General features: G+C 42.4%; 1 protein-coding gene across 9 annotated transcripts in view; it reads right to left on the bottom strand.

Annotated features, from left to right (window-relative positions):
* Positions 1 to 18,403, bottom strand: part of LIMCH1 (LIM and calponin homology domains 1) — a 311,990-nt gene that overhangs the window by 170,189 nt on the left and 123,398 nt on the right. The gene's annotated exons all lie outside the window — the stretch shown is intronic.

The following is an 18,403-nucleotide window of genomic DNA, read 5'->3' on the forward strand; positions in this document are numbered from 1 at the left end:
CCAGGCCAGTCGTTTTAATCTGTAACTTGGTGCTTTAGAAAGTCCAGCTTTAGTATGTAATTAAAACACACACACACACACACACACACCAAAAACTGTCTAAATACAATGGGGTAATATCAACAGAAGATGGGAATGAAAGATGGTCATTCACTCCCCACTGAGCAGAACCCCACACCAATTTCCCACTTGTGGTCTGTGCTACCCAAAAACCAATGGCTAGAGGGCCTGAAAAGGTAGTTTTCTCTCTTCATCTATTAATAGATTATCTTTGTACTCATCTCAAGACATTTCTGGGAGACTGGTATAATTCTACACAACAAAAAAAGTAAACGTTTTTACTAATACCTGTCTTTTGCGTTAAATATACCCACAACTACAAACAAAAATAAAGATATTAAAAATGTCAATGTGAGAGCTAGTTAGGATGAACTGTTTTCTGATATTTACCCAGCAGTTATTTATCAAGTGCCTTCTGTATGTTGCACACAATTCTAGGCCCAAGAGGGCACCAGTGAACAAGACAAGCAAAGGTCCTGCTCTTTGGAACATATCACCTTGGCAAACAGGTAAAGCCGTGGGAGAAACAGTAAATAAACAAGTAGATAAGCAAGAAGAAAATTTCAGATAGCATAAGCACTGGGAAGATGAGCATAGTAACAGGTGATGCAGGTGGAAGTTTTATTGGGTGGTCAGAAGGCTGCTCTGGGAAGTAACATTTGAGAAAAAAAAAGGAATGATACAAAGGAATTAGCCAAGGAGAGATTGAAGACGAGTTCCAGGCAGACTGAACAGTTAGTAGAAAGGTCCAAAGGCAGGAGTGTTGGTATATTCAAGGGCCAATGTAGCCAAGCAGAGTGAATGGAAGAAGGAGACATATGAAATGAGAGCCAATGTGAAGGCAACATCCAGCCCAGGTAAGGTGTCCAATTATTTCCTAAATACAATCTACTCTGAAGTACATCTGATGATTTTAAAGACAGAGATTGAAGTACTCTGATTTATAATTTTAAATCTCTACTATATGCAAATAGGAAAAACATAAATTTACAACTATATTCACGTAGGAAATATTTGCTTATTAAAAATCATGGGTATCAGAAAGCATAGATAAATAAAGCATCACAAATAACCTATAATACTCAGCTTAGTGAAGAGAAAGGTGCAGTAAATTTGGAGTAAGTGGTGAAGGTTTAAAAAGTAAATTCAACATGTGTTAACTATATGTTACTGTGCTGGGAAGTGGCTTGGTCAGAGCCAAAGCTTTCCCTTTTAAAAAATGGAGATTTGGGAAAAAAAAAAAAAAAAACACCTTAGGATCTCATACCCTTTGAGACAGCATGAAGTAACCTGAAGAGTATCATGCTAAGTGAAATAAGCTAGTCAGAGAAAGACTAAGTATTACATGATCTCACTCATATGTGGAATCTAATGAACAAAATAAACTGATGCACAAAATAAATCCAGAGACATAGAAACATGGAACAGACTATCGAATCTCAGAGGGAAGGCAGGGGTGAGTGGGTGGGAAGACATTAACCAAAGAACTTGGATGCATACATGCATAACCCATAGACACAGACATATGATGATGGGGGGTGGGGGAGGGAGAGAGGTATGGTAGGTGCAGGCTAGAAGGGGTCGATGGGGAAAAAGGGGGCATCTGTAATACTTTCAACAATAAAGATAAATTTATAAATAAATTAATTGATTAATTAATTAACATAAAATAAAAACACACATCTTCCATCCAGGATTGTGGTGAGAAGCAAATGGATAATGTGTTGCTGGCATTTAGTAAATGGAAACTTCCATATTCACACTCATTTAATATACTATGCATGTCCCTTTTTGCTAGGTAAATGCAAGTTATTTTAGTTTCAACTTTTCCACTGGCCAGCTGCCAAACACTAAAATAAGTTTTACTTATTTTCTTTTCCTGGTCACCTTTGGATAAAAACCTCACATAAATGAATCAAGTCAATAAACTGTATAGCTTGCCTAATATATGTCTGGTGAGAAATGTCTAGAAACAGGAAAAAAAATATGATCTTGGATAATCTCTGATTATGAAAAAAGTTAATGGCATTGAAGGTAAGCAAAAATACACGTGTTTCTTATAGGATACCAATTAAATGGTGTCTACTAAACTCTTATAGTCTAAATCTAAAACATACTGTGACCTATTTCCAGAAAGGCTATCCCATATGTTCCTTCATGTACTCAACCAACATTTATTGAGCTTGCATAATGTTCTGGCCCGAAGTTGGATAAGGGGGATACAAGAGAAGACAGGGCAGACCCCAGGCTCTCCCTCAGGAGAATTGCTCACTAATGGGTTTAAAACCCACAGGTAGACCAGGACTGTGCACACGTGGCTCATTGTCATACCACCTAATGCGCAGCCATCTTGAGTTTTTGAGAAGGTGAATTAAAGACCTGCTCTGAACACATTCTACGAATACAGTTCTTAAAAGATTAACGATCAGATTCCTTAAAGAAACAATTGTTGAGACATCCAGGAAAGATGCTGGTGTTCTAATTAGACCACAGGCTGCACTCGGTAACTCCTTGTAACACAGCGTGGTAGCCTCTCAATCATTCCTTAATGGCTATAAAATACCAACCGAAGAAACTTGTTTCTATTTGCAATTAAAGAAAAACATCTCAAATGCGTACTCTGGGACAGAGTGGTTCTGTTTCAAACGAACTCTTCCAGCAGCCAATATAATCGCTACAAAGGATGTGTTAGGAGACCATCCAGACATTAGGCATTATACCAACAAGCAGCTTATTTGTTATTGGACTGTAATATAAACGTTAAAGGTAAAATATTTTAAAGGGTTTTGAAATTCAGCTTTTTATACAAGGCATTCAATTCATAAATTAAGTCTAATAACTATTCTAGAGTTTGGGGGAGAGCAGAGACGCTATCTGGACCTTGAACACAGGGTTGGGGAATTCACGCTTAATCTCATGGGAAATCATTTTATTCTTTGCAACAAAATATTACGTCATCATTTCATTTAGCTTGGTTTATACAGCTGCAATAGGCAACTATGATCACAAAATTACCTACTCTGTGTCCCTTTTAATTTGGCTCAATTGTGTTTTGCTATGCAGTTTCCTTGATCACTTTTTAGGTTTGACTAGGTGTCCTAGACGAAGTTATATATGCTTTATTTTAATCTAACATGACAACTATTTTTTAACCTAAGCATGAGCTCAATTTAACCTTGACCATAAACCTGTTACAGATGTCATTTTTAAAGTTTTCTTTTTAGGGTTGCCTTGGCAAAAGCAGGAACGTTAATAAACCTTCTGAGGTCAAGGAAAATTGACTAAAATAAGGGGGAAAGTGAAACCTGAACCAAAAGGGGAGTTTCATGTGAACAAAATAGTGATGGAATGCAAATTGCCATCATTTATTTCTACGAAATGTTTGAGGGGTGCTATGCATTGTCCAGAACCTGTGAGTTTTAGGTCTAGTTAAGCCATTTGCCTTGAACATGTCTAAAGAAGAGATCATAAGAGCTTCAGAAAGCCTTCATAGACTTGAAATTCAAAGAAATTGGGCCTAACTGTGAATTCCAGGGCTCAGCGGTGCTGTGATTATTCAATGCAGCTCCTGTGGCAGAGACAGCTCACCAAACTCGTCTCCTTCTCCTCCTGGGCACACAGCTAGGCTACATTTTCCAGCCTCCTTTGCAATTTTTCTGTAACAATACAACTGAGTTCTGGCCAATGGCATGTGGGCAGAGTGATATATATCACAGCCAGGCCTGCCCCTAAAATCTCTCCCAGGCAATTCTCCATCCTTCCTCTCCTCCCCGACTGGCACCAAGGAAGACCTTAGAAACCATGTGTCCAGGGTGGAGTCCCTGATAGCGGGGGTCCCTGAACATCTGGCTGGAGCAGAGTCACCTCCACCCTTCCCTGCTGCCAAAGCTGGGCTACAGGAGAGTGAGAAGTACATTTCCATTGTATTAAACCACTGAGAGTAAGAAGAGATATAGCACCCACCCACCATTACCTTAATTATTATAGTTTTCCAGATCAGGAGGTCCTCTTCCAGAAAAGCCCTGCCCCCAAATGCAAAATTAAATACCTGGGCACAGCCTTCCCCCGGATCTAACACTAATGAAATAACCTGTAAGTACGGAAGGGAACCTATGGAAATTATCTGATATCTTGGAGCCTTTTTCAGTTCATTTCTAACCTGTCTCACAGGCCAATCTTTGCATGACCATTCTTATTGTCTGGAAATTATGGAATTTTTGGATTAGAAGAAGCCTAAAACAATAAAATAATTTAGATAAGGAAACTATCACCAGGCACATGTCTGAGGTTTCTATATTTGAGAAGAGGGCTTGCCCATGATGCTTTTACTCTTGGCATTTCCATAGCTAATCTCCAGCCACCCTTCTCTGTCATCTTAATTGACCTACCCACCTAACCCTTGAAAACCTACCCCACCAAACCCCTGGCTTTGGTTATACTGCTTCCTTCCTCCAGTGACTTCCCCAGGACTCTCCCCAGTGCCTTCACCTGCTAATCAAACCTCCTTCACCCCAAACTGCCTTTTCCACTGTGCCTCCCCCTCACGGTCCTCCCCACTTTTATAAGCTACAAGATGACACATGATCGATGAGCTGTGAAAACTGGCAGTGCGTGAACAGAATTTAGTATAAGCAAATAAAACACAGACTAAAGTGACTCTGACCAGGCAATGATACGGGTAATCATGATACGGGATATGTGGTAATTATGGGAAAATGGTTGTAATTAGTATTTCTTTTGCACAGCTAAACCACGGCATTGCTGAATTTACTGTCAGGAGGGTGGACGGATAACTTGGGAAGTGACGTTGCTGTGACGTGGCTCTGAAAGCTTCTGTATCCAGGCTGGAGAGGGGTAAGCAGCCAGTCTCTCGCCCTCCATTCTCCTTGAGCAGGAAGTGCTCAGAGCCAAGTGTTCCAGAATTGGGACCCATAAAATTCCAAGAGTACTAAGAGCTTCCTAACCGAGAAAGACCTGGGTTCAAATCCAACTCTGCAACTCACTAGGCATGTTATTTAAGTATTCAACATCTATGAGCCTCAGTGTCCTCCTCTGTAAAGTGGGAACAATAATACCTACAAGTCATGGCATGACACTGAGATATGCATGCAATACACTTGGCACAAGCCTGTGGATAACACATACTTCATAAATGGCAGCCATTATTATCATCTCTTCCTCTTCCCCTCCAAGAAGCTTTCAACCCCAGCCCTGCCCACAGGTGGAAATCCAATGTGTCAACTGTTGGCTCACATCTCCCAAGCTTCCTGTCTGTGGCTCACTCTAGGTTGGGAGTTGGGAGAGATGAAAAGACAGAAATGAGGGAATGAGATGACATTAGTCCTATTGAAGGGCAGGCCCACATAAATGCAGTCTCTATAACTGGGGGTGTGGAGGGAGGAAGGGAGGGAGGGAGGGAGGGAGGGAGGGAGGGAGGGAGGAAGACAACAAAGCAAAGGCAGTAAGAAGCTCCAAGGACAATCTCAGCTACATTGCAGCTGTGCCCACACTGCCTCTGGTCCTGTTTCCCTGCCAAAGTCTAGCTTTCCTTTACCTCTTGCCAAGGCTCCTATCTCCTTACCTAACTTGCCATCCTGAAGGTGATAGGGAAAGGCTAAGAGGCCCTTTGCTGTCCTAGAAAGGGGAGGTAAGTGCCTAATGTGGCTAGTTCGAACTCCGGATTGATTTCGTGTTCATTCACATATTGTGATCAAACACCCCACACCAGGTGTGGAGCCAAGCCCACCCCCCTCAGGGGACTGGGATCTACAGAGGGACAGACACAATCTCCGATGCGGAATGGATTACCTAAGACTTTGTGAAGAGTACCAGGTCTATGGGGCAATAACTTCCAAGTTCTAAATGAGTGACCTGAATAAGAACTTTGAAAACTTAAGATACACACAGTAAAGTTATAAATAAAGGGTGGACATAGCAAGACAAGTGTAAGAAGCATTTCTGCTTCTCACTGGCATGGCATTTTATTCAAATGTTTATGTTTGGGACACAGCAGAGAGTAATCAAAAGCCTCCACTGCCAACAGATGTCATTTCCTCAAAAGTAAAGCTAATCCCATTGCTCTTCTGCATAGAGGCCATGTTAGCTGCCTATTGTTGGCTGGATGCTGTTGAAACTTTTTAACATGCTATTCAAGGTCTTTCTCAAACTGATCATTTTCAAACTGATACTCATCTCTCATCTCCAGTCGGCCCCATGCCATCCTAGGCTCTGGCCACAATTGAGCATGCAAAGCCCCTTCATATTGATGAGTACTCTCACATGCTTCCTGCTTCCTCTCTCTGACTTGCCTTTCCCACAAGCCTCTCCCCATACCTTTGTGGCCTAGCAAACTCCTACTCATCCTTCAAAACCCAGCTTAAATTCTACCTTCTTTCCGAACCATTTCCGAGGTAGGGAGTGTATCTCCCACCTCTACGTCCCAACACTCTTTTGCTTCCCTATTTATTATGTATCACCAAAACTGTCCAAATTCCCCACCAGGCAAACGGTTAGTACTCTCTGTAAGCCCAGTTCTACTGTAAGAGCCAGTCGTTGGTGGGACCTAAACTTATGTTTGCTGAGTAAATTGATAATGATACAAATAACAACTGCAACGTATTCGGAAGCCAAAAACATCAGTTTTGAAATTGCAATGGACTTCAGGTTCCCTGGCGATTTTGCAACTGTTGTTGTGAATCACATCTGAACCATTTTCTCAGCACCAAGACTAAAGGTGGGCTCAGGCAGCCACACCATGTAAGGATCATCTGACAGGTTTCCAGTTCCTTCCCACCAATTACTGTCACATCATTAAGTTCCTGCTGGTCTGTGAATGGGGGTGGGGGTGGAGGTTGGGAATTAATGGAGTCACTGTGTTCTTCTCTGAAGGACAGATGTGAGCTGGTTGGCCCAAAGGAGGCAGTGAAATCTCTGGGTTCTTCCCTTTGATGTGCTACATGACACAGAAAGAGAAAGGCGTGGAGCGGGGGGTGGGGTGGTGGAGGGAGGCACAGACCATTTTACTTTACTGGGTAAACTAAGTACAGTCTTATTCAGAGGCATGGACAATGTGTTCTCGAGGCCAGAAGCTCCAACAGGGAACAGATGAGACTAAAAGCAAAGCCTTTCATCTGTTGTAGAAAAGGAGCTTTAACTAAAGGCGAAGGGCAGTCCTTAAGCAATAAAGTCTCGTTTCTCCATTCTGTGGCCTTCCTTTATCTAATGTTATGCTTCCTGATTTTAATGAGTGTGCCTTTGATTTTTAGTTTTATTTTGTTATTTCCTTTACATCTGGCAGCTCAGTACAATGTGATACTAGCACATCAAGAAATGCAGAAATGACACTTGCGATAAGTCTTCTAAAGGGCATATTAAACATCTTGAAGTAAAATTTTAAGTATCATAACGTGTGTGTCTTAACAACTTGAGATATAATTTACATAGAGTTCACCCACTAAAACTAGAATCTGATTTTTTTTGTACATTCACAGGATTAAGCAACCATCACTAAGAACTAATTTTAGTTTTCCTTTCCCCTGAAAGAACCGCCATACTCAATCAATAGCTTTAACTCCCACTCCATGCATACACAACCTCTAGCTATTAACAACCCAAATCAACTTTCTGCCTTATAGATTTGCCTATTCTGGACATTTCATATAAATAGGAGAATATATTATGTAGTCTTTTGCAACTGGTTTCTTTCACTTAGCTTAATGGTTTTGGCTTATCCATGTTGCTGGATATATGGTAGTTAATTCCTTTTTGTGGCCAAATAATATTCCATTGCATGGACATAACACATTTTATCTATCCATTCATCATTTGATGGGCATTTGGGCTGTTTCTGTCATTTGACTATTGTTAATAATGCTGTCATGAACATTTGGGTACAAGTTTTTGTTTGGACATACGTTTTCACTTCTCTTGGATATGTAACTAGAAGTATAATTGCTGGGTCATACAGTAACTTAATGTTTAACCTTTTGAGGAACTGCCAAATTGTTTATCAAAGTGGTTACACCACTTTGCATTACCACCAGCCATGTATGAAGGTCCCAATTTATCCGCATCCATTCCACATTTACTGTCTTCCTTTTTCATTACAGCCATTTCAGTGGGTGTGAGCTGGTATCTCATAGTGGTTTTGATTTGCATTACTCTAAAGCAGCGGTTCTCAACCTGTGGGTCACGAACCCTTTGGCAGTCGAACGACCCTTTCACAGGGGCCGCCTAAGACATTCCTGCATATCAGATATTTACATTACGATTCATGACAGTAGCAACATTACAGTTATGAAGTAGCAACGAAAATAATTTTATGGTTGGGTCACAACATGAGGAACTGTATTTAAAGGGCCAGAAGATTGAGAACCACTGCCTAAAGACTAATGAAGTTGAGCATCTTTTCATGTTTTTATTGGTCATTTTTTAAAATATATTTTTATTGATTTCAGAGAGGAAGGGAGAGGGAGAGATAGAAACATCAATGATGAGAGAGGATCATCATTGGCTGCCTCCTGCATGCCCCCTACTGGGGATCAAGCCCACAACTTGGGCATGTGCCCTGACGGGGAATCAAACCATGATCTCCTGGTTCAAAGGTCGATGCTCAACCACTGAGCCATGGCGGCTGGGCTTATTGGCCATTTTTATGTCTTCTTTGGAGAAATAGCAATTCAAATGTATTTTCCCACTGTTAATTGCATTGTTTCTGTTTTTAATATTGAGTTATAAGGGTTCTTTATATAAGTTCTTTCTCAAATATATGATTTGCAAATAGCATAATTTCTACCATTCTGTGGGCTGGGAGATGATATCATTTACAGGACAAAAGCATTTAATTTTGACATAGTCCTATTTACTTATTTTTCTTTTGTTGTTTTTACTTCTGATGTTATATTCAGGAAACCATTGTCTAATCCAAGGTCACAAAAATATACTCTTGTGTTCTATTTTAATATTGTACAGTTTTAGCTCTTACTTTTAGGTCTATGCTCCATTTTGAGTTAATATTGTATTGTCTGAATACACACTGATTGATTATAAACGTGTTATAAACATGTTAATAACTTCAAACATTTTAAATTTGGAGTAATCTTCCTTCTTTCATTCTCTCCCAATTTACTATATTCCTGCCATGTGCAAGCACCGTTAGGCATGGAAAAATTTATGAGTCACTGTCACTATGTCAAGGAATTTATAATCTAATAGAGAGTTAAAACAGACAACCTCATGAGTAGTGCCATGTGTGAGACAAATTACTTGTTCCAGACAAAGGCAAAATACTTTCAAATCAGAAACCGGGGCGGGGGGGGGGGGGGGGGGGGGCACTGGAAATTAAGATTGTCACCTCCACCCCAGGATATATGGTTGACACTGCCATGGGCACTAAGATGAGGAAGGAAGCACTGAATTCAGGCTGCAGGTAGAGGGGACCTTAGAGGAAGAAAAGGTGTCCGATGCATGAGTTTAGGGTTTAGAAAGATGGAAATGGGCAGAGAAGTGAGCACCCAAATGGCTGGGATGAAATGCAGCCAAAGCCACGAAAGTGGGACAAAACAAAGAGAATCATAGGACAAATAATCATTCTCTGTGGCCAATGCAAAGGGGTGGTTCAGATAAGCCAAACAAACACTGTGCCCAGACAGTGAGGGACGCCAGGCTCCAGGCAAAGGAACTTCAGTCGTGCCCTATCTGGTGGGAAGGTGCACCGGGAACGATGAAGCCGTGTTTGGGAACGCCAGCCTCATGGCAGAGTCTACAGTGGCCTACGCACAGGCAGGCACTGAGCTAATCACTCAGCCATAAAGTCTCAACTTTTTATTTGTCTTTTCATTCACTCATTCTTCTTCCCCTTATTATAAAGAGGGAAGTCTATTTCTGCACAGTTAACTGGAAAAAGAAATCATTTGTGAACCACTCTTTGATGGGATATTGAAGAAAAGTTCCTCTCCTGTGGGAAACGAAAGGAAACATTTAGAATGGGACACTTAGGGCAGGAATTCTGCACACTTCATTGTAGGAACAGCCCACCCAGCCTGACAGTCGAGTAGACACAATTAAAAAAGGAATTACTAAGGAAATACAATTAGAAAAGCTACCAAACCCTCTCAAATGCAAGCAAGTCCAAATCCTGCCTGTAAGTCCACAGCCAGGCAATGGGCTGGGCCAGTTTCTCCTCTACCACCCAAGCAGCCCATATTTAAACCTGTTATATATTCTTTAAAGTCAATCGGTCATTCTAATAAATGTGTAATAAATTTGTTTAGAAGGAAAGAAATTAGGCCGGGGATTTAAATGAGCAGAAGTTTAATATTTATTAAGGCATAGATTGATGGGGGAAGGAAATCACCTATTTTGTAGGAAATGGTTTTATTGCACTTTTTGAGGGAAGTGGTTTCTGAATGATAATTATTCTAACGTAAATTTCAAACACATTTTTTTGAAGCATGAAAACATATTCTATAACTGTCCTACTTGGTCGTGGCCATGTAAAACTCTGTGTTCAGAGAAAAGAAGTTGAAACAAAAATTGTATACCTTTACGTAGATAAAATATTTGCAAAGATGGATGAACTTGAGAATGTTTCAAATGCACAATGATCAAATGCACACAAGAGTCTTGTGTAGTCTCTTGTAATTGATGCTAAAGCGCAGTTTGAATGGGAACAGTAACCCCACACACACTGTGCTAAGAGTCCTTCTTTTGAATAGGAACCAAGGGCTGTTTATTTGGTGGGGATTTAAAAAGAAAGGCAACACTGGGAGCCCATTCTACTCATCCTGAGTCCCACCAATTCGCCTTCCATGTTCTTCATCTGTTTTCATCTTTCCTAACAGAAGGCTGTCAGGGAGAGTCAGTTCTTGCCTAAGTTCCTACCTAAGCCAGGCCAATCTTCAAACAAAAAGCAGCTTTTCACTGGAGATCTCTAAAAAAAGAGTGGGTTGAAATGTCCTCACTTGAACTTAAAAGCTTAATGAGTCTTGGTGCCAAAGAGCTGGAGATAGGCCAAGTCAGGGAGGCCAATTGTGATTTGGCAGAAAGACAAGGGAGAATCCTACATAGAAGGGCTATCAAGTTCTTAGCAGCCTGCGAAGGCCAAAATCAGTAAGGGCAGAAGGACCCAAGTCTGCTGAGATTTGAGTGAGCATCTGGATTAGAGAGAGAGCTCCTAACAAGGAGCTCTGGACACACTGGGATCTACCACCTTGGGTTTCCATCTAAACATCTCCAAAGCGGGGGTGGGGGATCTGATCCAGGTTGTTTACCTCCCAGGGGTTGCCAACAACTGTGATGACCATACATCCCAGGTAGCCAAGGACAGCCCCAGATTTCATTTCTTGTTCCAGAATCTCTGCTGGGTAATACCCCCTTTCACTTGCAAAAGAATCTCATATGAATGACAAACTGTAAGCCACTGGGTCAAGCTAATTTCATTTGTTTTTTAATAGTTAAGAAAAATATTTCATGACTAGTTTGTTAGATAAGCCCTCTTAAGGACAGCCTGTTGCTAAGCATGAGTCATACCTAAAACAATCAGGTTGAGTCATGAACAGTTGACTGGCAGTTCCCAGGATGGCTACTGAGGTCTCCAGTTCTCCTTCTGCCAGAGAGGCCCTTTTCTGAGGCTTTGCAGAGGTTATGAAATACAGGTGACAGCTGGGTGGGCTGTTGGTATCCCAAACTCACTTTGCCAAAACTGAAATCATGACCTCTCTCAACAAATAGAAGACCCATTTCAGCTTGCTTCAAGGGCCCCACTCTGCTTGTCACTAACTATTAAAACCATGATGTTAGTTTTTAGTCTTTTCTTTCATTCATTCCCTCTCCTATCAAATCCTGTTGAGTCCTTCAAAGGTCTTCTCATTTCTGTTGCTCTGGAGAACGTGGTTGATATCCAACAAATCCTCTGTATGACCCCATGTCTCCATGCAAAGCTGCGCCGCCAACTACCAGCCCATCCTAGAGACTTGCACATATCTGTGGCACACCAAATCTCAAGCTGAAATCAGGACAAGAATCCAAGACAAACCCTCCTTCTGAGAATAAGCAGCTCATTCATCAGCAATGATGTAAACAAGTGTTTGCCAACAGATTTCTTATCTTCCGAAAATCATTTCAGCAACATAAGAACCGAGACAAAAATCCACTAAAGCATTCTTTATTGGTCACTTATTTGCAGACTCACATACTCAGACTTTGCACTCCGTGAAAATGTGTCTACAGAACAAACCCCTAAGCTCACCTCTGTGACTCCAGAGAGGGCACTGTCACAGGGCACCTTACACATAAAGAAAGCAGATATTTCAAGCCCTCAATCTCCGAGTCTTTAAGGATGGGTCCATCCTTATGTAAAATGTGTGTGTGTGTGTGTGTGTGTGTGTGTGTGTGTGTATGTGTGTGTGACAGAGGGGAGGGAGGGGACAGAGACAGAGGATAGTATTGAGAATGACAGCTAAGATTGGGAGAAAGTTAAGGCCACTGATGATTAGGTAGCCTAGGGAGAACTCATACTACTGGTATTGACTTATTCAATAAGTGTTTGTAACAGATGTATTATGTGCTACCCCAGTGCCCAGTGAGGGAAATTCAAAGAGAAATAGAAAGGGCCTTCAGGGAGCTTTCGATCTGGTACAGGAAGCAGATGTGGGACAAAGAGGTGAAGTTAAATGCTAGCAGGAGAGGTGCTCAGAAGCCAGAGAGGAATCCACTAACTCAGCCTGGAGGGCCTGGAACAGCTTCTCAAAGAAAGAAACCACAGCAGACTGGAGGGAGCAGGAGGAAATGACATCACCACAGAGGTCAAGGTTACTGTTTTCAAAACAACCACTCTAGGCCTCTAGCCCTGCCAGCTAAAGCTCATTACATACAGATGACCAAGCTTGTAAGGGACCCAAACTTTCTTGCCCAGTGTTTGATCACAGGCTAGGCAAGAAAAGCGAGGAAGTGAAATCCCAATTCGGCCATCCTGTGGCTTGCTGGCAGCCCTAGCAGAGAGCTGATGGGCACACAGTGACACAGAGTTCCATTGACTATGTCATGTTCATAACTGATTTGGGGCCTATTTCCAAAATAATGATGAGAGCAGCTAGTGATCCAGGTGCCAACCAATAGCCAGACACTGCTGAGCACTTTCTAGTTCTTTCTCACTGAAATCTCTCAGGGACCTGATGAGGCGATACTTCCCCCATTTCATAGACAAGGGAGGGAAAGTTAACATTTAAGTGTCTGTTATGTTCCAAGCACTGAACAGAGTTTTATACACATTACCAATCCATTTAATCCTCAGAACACCCCTATGAATTAGGCACCATTATATCTGTTTTTATAGATGAGAAAACTGGTACTCAGGGAGGTTAGGTAACTTGTCCAAGGACACACAGGAGGCAAATTCAAAATCTGGACTGTCTACTAGGTTGAACCATATGAAATCACATTTTCTGACTGATTTGGTCTACTAATACAACATTTCCTAGGATTCAACTTAAGGGTTCCCAAATCTGTCTCATTAAAGGAGTTGCAGTGGCTTTTGTTATCCTATCTAATAAAGAGGGAATGTTATTTGACCCTCATGCCATTACAAAGATGGCGGTTCCCATAGCCAATAAGGAGGGAATATGCTAATTGACTTCCCCGCCTTCAAAGATGGCGGCCCCCTCAGCCACAAGATGGCCAGCAGGGGAGGACAGTAGGGGGTGACTGGGCCGGCAGGGGAGAGTAGTTGGGGGCGATCGGGCTGGCAGGGGAGTGGTTAGGGAATGATCAGGCTGGCAGGGGAGTGGATGATCAGGCTGGCAGGCAGAAGCGGTTAGGGGCAATCAGGCAGGCAGGCAGGCGAGCGGTTGGGAGCCAGCAGTCCCGGATTGTGAGAGGGATCCCAGATTGAAGAGGGTGCAGGCTGGGCTGAGGGGCACCACCTCCCCGCCATGCACGAATTTCATGCATATATAAAGCAATTGTGGCAAAATGATAATAACTGTATTTAGTGACAGGATATATAGGTAATCTTTACTTTATTCTTCCAAATTTTTTATGTTTAAAAATAAAAAGTCAGAGCTGGCAGTAGGGGGGCATTATAAAGAAATTCCTGAGAAAACCTAAAAAGTGATTTATCTAAATAGCATTTTTGCACTGCCCAAACTCACAATTATTTAACTTTATAGGGTTAAACAATTTGCATCTAAAATTAATTCCATAGTACTTATAGGCTGACAAACTTTTCCTCTTACTAGATAGTAAATATTTTAGGCTCTATGATCTACATACAAACTCTTGTTTTTGTTTTGTTTACAACTCTTTACAAATGTAAAAGCCATTCTTTGCAAGGAGGAAGGCCAGTGCAAAAACAGGCCAAGGGTCATGATCTGCCAACACCTGATCCAGATGGAATTCCATAGTGTTCTATCTAAACAATAAAGTCAGAGTCAGGAAAACAAGTCAGAAACTTCCCTTTCTGGCGTTATTTCAAAGGAGTCTGATCTGGGGGCAGGGAAGTAGTGGCTCAGTATGGCCAGGGCTTCCGTAGGGAATGGTTCTTTGCAAACTTTCTTTTGAACCCTGAAGCCCTCAAGGACATAATCAGTATTTCATTAACATTTCTAACAGCATGACCATTGTCACACGTTTGCAGCTTTGTCACATTTTGACCCCAGACCTGTAGTGCTCGGTGGAGGGCTCACATCATTTGACAATTAACCTCCCAAGCTTCGACTGCACACACTTGGCAAAAGCAACAGAGGCAGAGAGAGATGGTTATAGCAAAAACACATCCACTGCCATTCTATTTGGCATCTACTTGTTGTTACTGTAAGTTATACATTTAAGCATAAGTATTACTGTATACACGGGGTGCATCTGCAAAGCCACGTGCATTGCACTTTACAGGCGAAGTACGAGAGCTCCCCGGGTGATTTGAAGGCTATTTCCATCTTCTCTGCTGCCTGCAGGTGCCAGTCTTTTCTTTTTCCTGTTACTGTAGTTTTTAGTTCAGCAGTGTCTGGCTCTTGGTTGGCACCCTGGATCACTGGCTGCTCTCACCACTCTCATTTGTCTCCATCTAGCTTTAATGGTTCCACTTAAGAAAACTGAAATCTACGTCCTCCACTGACCACAGCCACCTCTGTTCTCACGACCTCACTCTTACTGGACTTGCCTTCTTATCTGAAGAAGTACAGCCCGGCCCTCGATGCTTACACTTTTCCAAGACCGCCACCAGTGAGACCCGATGCTTATCTTCTGTGCTGCCCTTCTCCCCACACTCTAGGTTTCCTGGCACCAATTCCACTTCCCCAACCTTTAGTTTCTCTCTCATTAAAATCCCAACTCTGGATACAGGACAGTGGGGGAACAGCAAAGCTAGGAAATCAGACTTCTGCATTCAAGTCTTTCTGATCTGTATAACCTTAGCCAAGTTATGTAATTCTCTGTGCCTCAGCTACTTCCCTCTGTGAAATGGGTATGAAGCATAGTCCTCATAGGCCACAGGTAAGTTTAGAACCAGGTTGCTGAGAAGAAAACCAGGTCCCAGCCCCAGACGATGCCCTTTAGTTCAACGAGAACTCTGAATTTTCTCCAGGCAATTAAAAAACTCAGGAAAATGTTAGTGAACAAAGCGCATGGTGTCCCTCCACGGTTGCGACCAACATTTAGAGCCAATCCAACTTAGGCAAAGAGCTAAAAGTTTGTTAAACAAAAGGAAGAATTCACTGATGCCATTCACATAGTTTTTGGCTGGGGTCCTGTATTTTTAAATGTTGCTATACGAGTGGTGGTTATGAGTTAGACCTCCTTAATCTCCAGCATCCATGAAACTCTTTGGTCCTAGGGAGTAGTACAGCCTTAAACACACTTTTTTATTATTATTGAGTTTATGCGGTTGAATTGGTTAACAAATTACATAGGTTTCAGGTGTACTCTACTCTGCAAAGACAGGTGACTACAACCTGCCTGGACTCATTGTCTGGGGACCCTCACTTTCCTGAGAGCCTCCAAGCTGAGTTCCCTGCCTTTTGGCCTCTGCCATCCATCGAGCCCACACCTGGACAGTGCAAGTCCCTCTCCTGGCCACATTGGTCTCTGGAGACAAGTCCCAGAAAACGCACCTACTCATGTCAGTCTGTAGCACCCAAACACAGCCATGCTCCCACCCCTGGCCAAAAAGGAGAGGGGAAATCTTCCTCCATCGTCCCCAACCTTCAGTGCCTGCAGCTGCTGGGTCATGTTTTGTTTCTCATTGCTCTGTGGGCCCTGCACTTACAAATTTGTTTTCATCTGGTTTCACTGGCTGCTGACCCAGCTTTCCCTCTAAGACTCTGGCTGGGATCATGCTACTGGCCTTCCTTGCCTGAGGCTACAAATTCAGTTCATTCCACCTTAGCAAAATCTGTGCCAGGGCTGCCCGCCGAACATGGCCCTGGTCCTCAGACTCCTTCAACTCCTCATGTTTAGAGAACTTGGACAATAACTCACTTATCTTGGGTTCCATCCTGCCTACGCAGACAGTAACATTTGTCCACATCCTGCATTGGCCAGTTCCCTCAGTTTCAGCCCCAGGCTGTCAGCAGTCCAAGCCCTTTATTTATTTAAAGAGGCCCCTGCTATAATCTGTGCCTCCGTGTTGTCTGACCATACTATTTCCTAACCATGGCCTGAACTTAAACCCTACCTCTCCACCCCTATACAGCCATAGCAGTCATGAATGTGTTTGCAAAAGGCCAATGGGTAGTGGCATTGCACACGTTGGTGAATCCATCCCCTAACTCAACGTCTTCAGATAGGTAAGAAACGAATCCTGTGTGTGCCAATGTCTTCATTTAAATACATATATACTAGAGGCCCAATGCACGAAATTCGTGCAAGGGGCTCGCCCCCACTGCCACCGCAGCTGCCTCTTCTGCTGCGGCATCGTCCGGAAGGTCATCCGGGAGGATGTCCGGGAGGATATCTGGTCTAATTAGCATATTATGCTTTTATTATTATAGATTTTTTTATTGATTTCAGAGAGGGGGAGAGATAGAAACATCAATGATGAGAGAGAATCATCAATTGGCTGCCTCCTGCACGCCCCCTACTGGGGATCAGGCATGTGCCCAGACCAGGAATCAATCCGTGACCTGGTTCATGGGTTGACACTCAACCACTGAGCCACACTGGCTGGGCTCTGTGTACCAATGTCTTTAGATCCAGATCCTTGCCTTCAGATGAGCCTCCTCAATCCAAAGTCAGGAAGGTGATATTAGCCCCTGACAGATATACTCATGGGGAGGGAGTGGAGAGGTGGATGCCTATAAGAACCTTTGGAACAAATGTTAAGTAAAAAAAAAAACTGGTCACAAAGACCCACTTCAACAGATTAAGAGAGCACTATGGGATAAATTAGATCTGATTCTGGCTAATCCATTAACACTGGGAGAGGGCTAAGCACAGAATCATTGGAGAAGCCGGTGCTAGAATACAAGGGAAGTGTTAAGTGTCTGTCTGGGCTTGTCTCCAATGGGATGCCAAACCACTATGGCCCACCTATGAGATGAGCTCTGCTAACAAAGAGAAATGATCTGGTGAGGGGTGTAAGTATGAGAAGACTGCATAGGAAGGCAGGCATGGAAACAGCTAGCAGGAGATGTAAATTGCTCTTTGAAGAAAGCAGGGCAGTGGGGAGCAGGAATAAAAATTGCTGACATGAAATGTGTTGAAAGGTGATGCACAATAATCAACATTTTTATACAGATGTAATTTGGAAAGGCACCTTATCCACATGATCCTATTGAAGTTCATACCGAAAAAGTATACGGAATAGGCAATAGGTGTAAAGCTTTGATTACCAATTTAAGAGGGAAGAAAAGAGACTAGAGGAGGTCAATTCACTTAACTGGTTAAGTAAGGAACTGAGTGTCTAGTTCTCAGGCTCCGAAACCCATGCTCTTTCAGCTACACTGGTGGGTGGGCCCCAAACAATATTCTGAAGTTGCTAATATTAAGAGTGGATTCCATGTGATTCCATTTACATAAAGCTCAAGATGAGATAAAGTAGATGCTAAGATGATAGAAATCAGAACAGTGCTTTTCTGTAGGTGGTTGGGATGGAGGAGGAAGGACATGAGGGAACTTTCTCTTCTCTATCGTGATCAGGTGTAGGTTACAGGCCTGTACACAGTTTTCAAAACTCATCAGAATGTAAATTTGGGAGCTGTGTGTTGCATGTCTATACAACTCACCTCAATAAAACAAAAACAAGTACTGAAATGACAGAACCTATTAAATAAATTCAAAACTTGAAATCTGGATGTGAAGTGTGTCTACCCACCATGACTATTAAGGTTCTAGCTTATCTTGGTCCAGAACT

The sequence above is a fragment of the Myotis yumanensis genome, unplaced genomic scaffold, assembly GCF_028538775.1.
Source record: "Myotis yumanensis isolate MYYU_CA2020_CCGP unplaced genomic scaffold, mMyoYum1.0.hap1 SCAF_1, whole genome shotgun sequence".
Classification (NCBI taxonomy): Eukaryota; Metazoa; Chordata; class Mammalia; order Chiroptera; family Vespertilionidae; genus Myotis; species Myotis yumanensis.